The following is a 9,597-nucleotide window of genomic DNA, read 5'->3' on the forward strand; positions in this document are numbered from 1 at the left end:
TGAGTTAAATTAAATAAAGGACCTCAAAACTGTGGTAAAATTTAAAGGATAAATTATGAAAACTCGAAAATAAAAGATTAAAGTAAAATAAAACAGAAAAACACAGGGACTCAAAATGTAATTGTCCCAACCACTGCACAGGTGCCACATTTAAAGAAGTTGCCAGTCAGTCAAGGGGACCAAATTAAAAATGTCATAAAATTTAAAGTGTAAAATTAAAAAAAAACATAAACAAAACATAAAGGGTCGAATTAAGATAAAATGGAAAATAGGGACTCAGAGGGTTATTTTCCCAGCCCAAGTACACATGTCATCTCCTTAATGGGTCCACAGTGGGTCAAGGGACTAAATCGCAACCTGCATACTAAAAAAAAACCCAATTTGCGCGCGCCGTGCCTTAAACCCAGGCACTTCCCACAGCCTCCTAGCGTGCTTAGCCACTAGGCCAGATGCTTGCTTCTGACATGAATTAGCCCGAACAGTTAATAAGGCCTACCTGTGACAGCCCTTGGTTTTTCTAAAATAAAAACTCACATTTGCGCACGCAGGGAATCGAACCCCTACTCCCTTCCTACTGCTTAACACGCCTAACCACTAGGCCAGATTCCTCCTTATGTCCAGTTTTAGCCCAACGTATTAATAAACCTTATTGCCCAGATCCCCTAAAGGAGCAAAAATAATAATTTTTGCTAAAGTCTTGGTCCAAATTTTTCCCACACTTTAAATACATTGTAATTTATTTAAAAACTAAAATAATAATAACCATAATAATGAAAATTTCAAATACGATAATATATATATTTTCCTAATAATAATTATAATTTACATAAATAAATAAAAATAGATACAATAAAATTTTCTAATAATATGTTAATTTAAACACTAAATTAACAACAATAATTTTATAAATATATTTGTATCTAATAATTATAATGATAATAATTTTCATAAAAATTAAAATATTAGTAATAACATAAATATTTTATCAATATATATTTTTTTAAACACCAGTAATATTTTAAACTTCTCAATATTCAAGTTTTCTTCTATCCGAATCCTAGACTCAAAGCCCATCTCAGCCCAATTTTTGGGCGTTACAAGAACCCTAGGGTTCTTTCCCATGTGCCACCAAATGCCAGCACACAGCCCCGCCACGCACGCTCCCGTACACACGCCAGCACCACCCCGTACACCTCACGCCAAGGGCCAACGAACAGCCCCGTACTCGTAACTGCAAAGGAGAGCAGACAAAAGCAGCAAAGACGAAGAAAGAAGAATTGTATTTCATTTTTTTTTTTATTTATTTTTTACATTCGGCTATAAAAGCCAATTGATTTTCGATGGTAACTCTCTTTTTTTGGGGGGACGAACACACAAAAATACAAACACAGACAGCAAATCAATAGAAAAGCAATAGAACAAGAAGGAGATTTTTCCGATTTAGATTTGCAGGCGTTCCCTTTCTTTTGCTTGTTCTTTGTGTTGTGTTCTTCTTTATTATTCGAGAGTAAATAAAATGAAGGAAAAGGGACTTACCTTCACATGTGAGCCACAGGAATCCATCATCTTCGTCGGCATCGAAGGTTGAGAGGATTCCAAGGCCGAAATTCGCAGACCACCGTACGGGAAACGAAATAAGGGAGCAAAAAGGGCACCATCGAAGCGCCATGCACCATATGTGAGAACAGAACAGGGGCTAAACGGCGCAAAAATGTTAGGGTTTCCCCTTCTTCTTTACTTAAGCCAGATGGTGTGGCTTTGGGCCCCCTTTTAAGCAACCAAAAATGGTACCGTTTAGGCCTGTGTCAATGGCTCCAAAACGGTGCCGTGTATATAAGACCCAACCGACCCGATTCCCAGCCCCTATGACCCGCGCGTTCTAGCGGAGAGGGGGTAATTTCGCTAAAGGTCCTCCCTTTTTGTGTGGGCATTCAATGTGGCTTTATTTATTTCATTTTTTTTAATTTGGCTTTACAATTTATGCGTGTTTGCACTCTAGTTCGCGTCTTAATGCTGCGTTGTGAGGACTGGTATATTTCCAGTTTAGATCCTTCTGCATTATCGCGCCTCTCGCATTGGTCCTTTTTTTATTTGTTCTATTTTCTTAATTTTCCCTTTTTGTTTTAGTTTAATTTTGATTAAGTCCTTTTAATTCATAGCCCTTTTGTGTGTTCTTAATTAATTATTTTTAATTTTTAAACAACTTTAGGTCATTGCCATTTCATTGTTGTAATTTTTTTTTGTAATGTTAAGATCATATTTCGTGTACTTTAAATATTTATTATTTTCACGCTATCATACATATATATTTTTACTTTATATTAGAGTTAATTTTACTTCACGTATACATATATTGTTTGCCTTATGTTATTTTACTCATATGTTTCTTAAACTTATTATTGTATTTTATTATAAAATCTTATATAACACATCTTCTAAATTATTTTTATATACGTATACGTTTATAGAGATCTATATTCGATCTATACATTATTAAACCTAAACATATTATCATTTTTGTGAAGATTTGTACGTATTTACTCTTAGATTTACATGTATATATATACGTATTAACATTTATTACTTTAATAGATTTTCTATTTTAAAATACCTTTTCTTTGTGATTTACCAAATATTTTTCTTCATGTATATATGAAATAATTTTAGAAACTCTTTCATTTAAAATTATTATATTTTTTATGTTTCTTTATATTACATTACTTTTGTACTTTATATAACCTATCTTTCAAATATTTTGATATAAGGGCATGCGTATAACTCTTAGACTATTTTAAAAATTTATATATGTCTTATTATTAACCTCATGCCCCTCTTTTTTATAATAAACTTGCATGTATATATGTTTTATAAATCTATTTTGTGCATCTTTATCATTCTTTTGCATCATATTTTATCTAAATTTTTATATATATTGTCAACTTTTAAATATATTTGTGTTTAAAAACACTCCACATGCAATTTGACTCAAATTTTCATTTTATAATATCTATTTCGAAAATTATATATCTAATTCTAGTTTTTCCTTATACATATATATAAATTTGTCAACCTATATTTTATGGGTCCATTTATTCATTATTACTTTAAAATCGTTTTATAGCGCATTGGCTTCTAATTGCTATGTTATTTTTATATCTTGTATTGGTTATTCTATATCATGTGATGTATATTATTGTGGCATATTATTGTATGTATTGCTTTGCTTGAATGATAGTTATATTATCGTTTTCGTTATTGTATTATTATCTCAATTATCCTCCATGCACTATTATGATCGGGTTGCATTTTTAGGTTAGCTATGCTTAATTTTTAGTTCATTAATCGATTGTATCTCATGTGCACGTTTACCCCCATTCATCGTTTTTTTTTACTTGACTTTTGAAATGTGATTTTATAAAACCCAATTTTTATGATTAATTTCATCTTATTCCAAATCGAATTAATACGTTTTAAGTTATTTTTATAGGTATTCATTCGAAAATTCTTCAAAACGAAGACGAGATTTGATGTTTGGCAATTCGCGGAATCGTGCCCTAACGTGTTGGGTTGCAATTTTGCGTTTGCTCAAAATAATCGAATCTCACTTCAAAATTTCACTCATCTCTTTTAAAATCCCTAAAACGAAGGCGATATGCGATATTTGGCAATTCGTGGAATCGTGCCCTAACGTGTTGGGTTGCAATTTCCCATTTGTTTAAAATAATCAAATATCCCTTCAAAACTTCACTCGTATCTTCTAAAAATCCTTTAAAATGAAGACAATACTCGGTATTTGACGATTCGGGAATCATGCCCTATCGTTCTCGTTTGGTTGAAACAATCGAATATTCCTTTAGGTTTTCACTCATGTTTTTTTTAAGAAAACATTTTAAAACGAAGGTGAAGGTCAATGTTTGGTGATTTGAGAATCGAGCCCTATCGTGCTGGGTTGCGCTTTTTCATTTGTCCAAAATAATCGAATATCTCTTCGGAATTTCACACGTATTTCCTAAGGTAAGGCAATGGTCAATGTTTGGAAATTCGAGGAATCGTGCCCTACTATGTTAGGTTTCGATTTTTCTTTGGACCAAATAGTTGGGCATCCTTTTATAATTTTCAAATTATCAACTTACGGACATCGAAACAAGAAGATCCTGGCAACCAACTCGGGTCACTCAAACGTTATTAAAAAAGAACCACATTTCAAAAACATTTTTAGCTTTAGACATAAGGACAGTATTTAATCGATTTGGTACCAATTTTGGGCGTAGTGAGGGTGCTAATCCTTCCTCATGCGTAACCGACTCCCGAACCCGTTTTCTCAAAAGTTCGTAGACCAAAATCGTTGTTTTAATAAACTAAAAAATGTTTTATTAAACTAACCTCATTTTTAGGTGATCCGATCACACCAAAACAAAAGATCGGTGGCAACTCCATGCATTTGTTTTTCAAAAGTCGATTTCCCCCCTTTTTTTAAATTGTAAAATTTTTAAATTGCGGGATGGTTTCGACAATATAGAAAATATAATATTTAAAAAGAATAATATACATAATATAAGAGTATTTAAAATAATAAATAAAAAAGTAATGAAGAAATGAGTAAAAAATATATGTAATAATATAGTAAGAAATTAATCTACTTATAACAAGTACTAAAAAACATCTATATGTATATACGTATAATAATGATAAAACAATAGTGAAAATAATAAACATAAATATAGATATAATAATAGAAACGATAATACTATATAAAAAGAATATATATATACATAATAAAATGTACACTAGTATTAATAATGAATATAATATTATAATACTAATAATGACAATATGAAATAAAAGTAACTAAATATAATACCATATATATACATATGCATGTATAATGCAAACATACACTAAAAATAATAAATATATTGATAATATTGATAATATTAGAATAATAATAATATTTAATAAAGAAACAAAAATGAATAAGAAAGGACTAAAATTGGACTGCTAACGAAGTTTTGGGGCAAATTTAAAAGGAAATAAAGGAAGAAGGGCCCATTTGCATATGCGCTGAAAATATCAGGGGGTGAAAGAGCAAATTCCCCAGGCATTTAAAACAAACAGCATTGAACGGGGTTAAATTGCGAAACGCTACAAACTTTAGGGCTAATCTATGAATAAATATAAACTAAATTGTACAACGCTTAAAAAGCGGAAGGGTCATTCGCGCAATTAGACCCTTCCGCAAGAACACGCGGATCCTAGCCCCAATGGGTCGGGTAATCGGGCTACCCCTAAAACGACGCCGTTTTGGGCGCGTTTGGGGGTCTTTCAAAACGACGCCGTTTTCTTATGTTATAAAAGTAAAAAATTTTCTAAAAATTTCATTTTCTTCTTGTTTCAGAAAAAAAAAAGAAAGAGGCTCTCTCTCTTTTCTCTCTCGGTCCAAGATCTCCGGTCACCAAGCCAATCGCCGTTCGCTTTGCCGACCACCACGGTGGCCGGAAATCTCCAAAGGTATATTTTTCTTCTTCTTTTTTAGTATTTTTTTATTTATCTAATATGTATATGTGTATTGTTTTTAGTAGAGTAAAAAATAATATATGCAAGCAAGTTCAAAAAAGAAAAAAAGAAAAGAAACAAGATAAGTCGACCTTTGTAACCCAATTCTTGATCTGATTTCCTTGTTTTGTTTCTGATTTCTTGTTTGATTCTCGGTCTATGCTTTATCTGTTATTTTCGTTTTTTGTTTTGTATTTTTTTAAACCTCTTTATTCAAAAAAAATCCCCCTCTTACATTTGTTTAGATCGACTTTTATAGCCATTTACATTGCTTTCTAATCTATTTTGCTGTTTGCGTGTTCTCCTTGTTTGGCAGGTGGTGGTTGAACGGTGGAATGGGGCTGACAGAGGTGATGGGACAGAAGCGGCGGAAGCGGCGGCAAAGAGGGGAAAGCTAGGGTTTGTGATAGCTTTTTTCTTTTGAATTTGGTCTAGGGTTTGGGCCATTCGGGTTTTGATGTAAATTGGGCTTTGGGTAGTTAAGATTTTGGGTTATTGGTTGGGTCTAGTTGATCTGTTTTGGGGTTTAATTTAGGGTTAATGTAAATGGGCCAGTGGGTTTAATTGGGTTAAGTGTATAGTTGTAAAGCTGGGCCCGGGCAATTTGGGCTTCTACACCTTTAAAAATTGAAAGAAAAATTGACCCCTTTCGGTCTTGGGTCTTAGGCGGCCGTACTTCCAGACAAACCCCAGGGCTGGGCCTTGAAAAGATATGACCAATGCTTGGGATTTGGTTTTTATGGATTATTACTGATGTTTCTATTGGTTTTTAAGTCTTGAGAGAATTACAACAATAATGGAAAGTGAGAAAGGATTGTATGAACAAGGGATATTATTTATTTTCAATAGTTTAATAAATAACGAGAAACCTACAAAAACGAAACAACCATCACACCATACAAACCTCGACATGTGATTTCAATTCGTACCACAACCACAACCAAAATTACCTCCCAAAATCACGAATAGCTCCCAAAACAACCACGATCGAATGTGACAAACTTACATCCAATCTGATACTTTGATTGAATTGCATTCCATTGTTAAAAAAACCTACTCCTTCCATCTCAACACCGTAACCAACACTGCAACCTCATTACTTGCCAATATGACCACACTTTCTATGACCTCTCCTCCACCATAACCAGAAAATAAAACCAAAAAACAACCAGGAAAAAAGACTACCCCCTAATCCACCCGCAACCATAACCCCATTACACAACACAAACACTAAAAATAACCCCAGCAACATTAAAATGAAACAACCCAACCCAAACAAAACCCGAATCCTCCTCCATCCACACAACAAGTCACCATTCATACATCTCCAATTACTCCAACTCAAACCTCTTAAGCAAAACCTACACTTAATGAACAAAAAACAACCATAAGCAATAAGCAATAAGCAAACCAAAATAATAGTCAGAAATCCTACTCCTATTCAGACAACAACACCCAGAAAAATTCTGGTAAACAAAACAGCATCATATCATCCAACTAACTACTAAGACTCCCACTAACATCACATAAATCCCTTTTTCTTGTAACCATTTATGTACATCCTTTACCGACTAAAGCCAACCTAAAAAATCCTGAAGCAACCAAACATCAAAAAAACAATAAACACACCCTAAGATTTCCAAGCCGTCATAGACAATTCAATCCCAAACACCCATCACAAAAATTCTTTGCCATTTCATAATCTACTAAAACGTCTGTACAAGCCCACTTTGGCCCGGGCTAAACCTAACAAGCTCAAAACAAAAATTAAAACTATCCAAACCCAAAATTAAAAAAACCCTAGCCCAAACCTAAGAGGCCCAAAACTTTAAAAATTTTTAGAAAAAAAAACCCTAGGTCTTCAACCACCTTCTGCCACCTTTGCACCGCCACCTGCTCCACCGCCTTATCTCGCACTTGCACCTGCACCATTAAATGAAGAAGAGACAAAAAGTAAGGAGGAAAAAGCATGTAAAATGGCTCTATAAAAGCCAAGCAAAAAAACAGTGTAATCTCTCTGAAGATTTTTTCTTGGAAAAAACAGCAAGCAATACAAGAACAAAGATAATAACAAAGCCATCGAAAAAAAGAAGTGCAAATCGGCTTAAGGTTTCTTCTTTTCTTTTTTTTTCCTTTTTTATTTTATTATTCGGATCTATCTCTTCTCATCTATATATTAAAATATATCAAAGTATATATATAAAAAAATATACAAAAAAAGGTACCTTTAGGAATTCCGGCCACCGCGCGCGGAGGCCGGCCAGCTCCCTGGCTGAATTCTGGGTTTACCCAGAGAGGGGGGAGAGCATTCAAGCCTTTTTTTTAAACACCTGAGAAATGAAATATTTGAGAAAAAAAATTGATTTTATAAACCCCATGAAACGGCGCCGTTTTGGACTTAGTCCCCAGTGCCAAAACGACGTCGTTTTGCCCTTGGCCCGACCCGATCCGACCCGCTCCGGCCTAGGATCCATGTGTTTTTTAGCGGAAGGGCTAATTGCACTTTTAGCCCTTCCGTCTTTTTATTGTTATAAAATCAAGTTTTTTTATTTTTCAAATATGCCCGGTAATTTATTTTGGTCTTCATTTTGGTCCTCCCTTATGCTGTGCGTTTCAAAAAGGAGGGAATATTCCCTTTTGGCCCCCCACTTCTTTCGTGCGTTGCAAAATGGACCTTATCTTTATTTTTTATTCCAAATTCGCCCCGAACTTTCATTTTAGGTTTGATTTAGTCCTTTTTTTATTTTTTTATATTTTAATTAAATTAATTAATTTAATCTATTATTTATTATAGTACTATTTTTATCTTGTGTTATCATTACTATTATCCTTGCTGTTATTTATTATCGTCATTATTATTCATATTATTATTATTATGTTTTATTATTTATGATTATTATTATCATTATTTTATTCGTTTTATTTTATTTTCAATTTTTAACCCTTTTTTTATATATTTCTCTATCTAATTATTGTTTTTTTATTTTTATTTTTGGTTTGTTTATTTTTATTGTTATTGGTATTTCATTATTTATTTACTTATGTATATTATATATATATACTTTCCAATTTTATATTAATTAATTTAATATATTATTATTATTTATTATTATTATCATTATTATTATTTTACTATTACTTATATTTATTATCATTACTATCATTACTATTATGTTACTATTATTATTCTCACTATTTTCATTATTATTATTACTATTATTATTTTTATTATCTACTACTATCATTTATCATCGTTATTACCATCGTCATTACTATTACTTGTATTTTATTATTATGATTATTGTGTATTTATTATTTATAATAGGGTTGTTATTATTATTCCTTATTTTCCATTATTATTATTATTATTATTATTATTTAATTACTATTACTATTATTTCTTTACTATTTAGTATATTATTATTACCCTTTTTATTATTTTTATTATTATGGTACTGTTACTATTATTATACTTTCGCCTATATTTGTTTTCTTATTATTTAATTTCCATTTATCTATGTATTTTTTTTGCCTACCGGTATCTTTGTTATTGCTATATTTTAGGTATTATATCTCTATTTATATTTTTGCATTAATATCATTATTTTACTATTGCCATATTTTTTTTATTATCACTACTATTACTATCATTTTTTTAGTAGTTTGCATAATATTTATTTATTTACTACTAGTTTCTTTATTTTCAAATACTTTTAACTTATTATTCCTCTCTTATTTCTTTTAGCTCATCCTTTTTATTTTATTTTTGCTTTTATCGCTATCGTTCACATTCGCGTTTATATTCATTCTGTCATACCTGTCAATATCGAAATTTGAATTTATTCACGCATTCTTTATTATCTCATTGTATTGCAACTTATGTTATATTAACCTTTACTCGACCCCAAAATTGATTCTTTTATAAAGGCAATGTTCCGTATTTAGAAATTCGAGAAAATCGTGCCCTAACTTACTGGGTTTTGATTTTTCTCATTTAACCTAAATAACGGAACATTCTTTTAAATCGCAATACGAGTTTTGAAT

General features: G+C 31.7%; 1 long non-coding RNA gene across 1 annotated transcript; it reads right to left on the reverse strand.

Annotated features, from left to right (window-relative positions):
- Positions 1-234: 234 nt before the first annotated feature.
- LOC121212612 (uncharacterized) lies at positions 235-2,270 on the reverse strand. The gene is made up of 2 exons (XR_005907894.1): positions 1,537-2,270; positions 235-1,231 (listed from the first exon to the last, which is right to left on the reverse strand). It is a non-coding gene; the product is annotated as an uncharacterized lncRNA (long non-coding RNA).
- Between the last annotated feature and the right edge of the window lie 7,327 nt (positions 2,271-9,597).

This window comes from Gossypium hirsutum, chromosome A13, assembly GCF_007990345.1.
Source record: "Gossypium hirsutum isolate 1008001.06 chromosome A13, Gossypium_hirsutum_v2.1, whole genome shotgun sequence".
Taxonomy (NCBI): domain Eukaryota; kingdom Viridiplantae; phylum Streptophyta; class Magnoliopsida; order Malvales; family Malvaceae; genus Gossypium; species Gossypium hirsutum.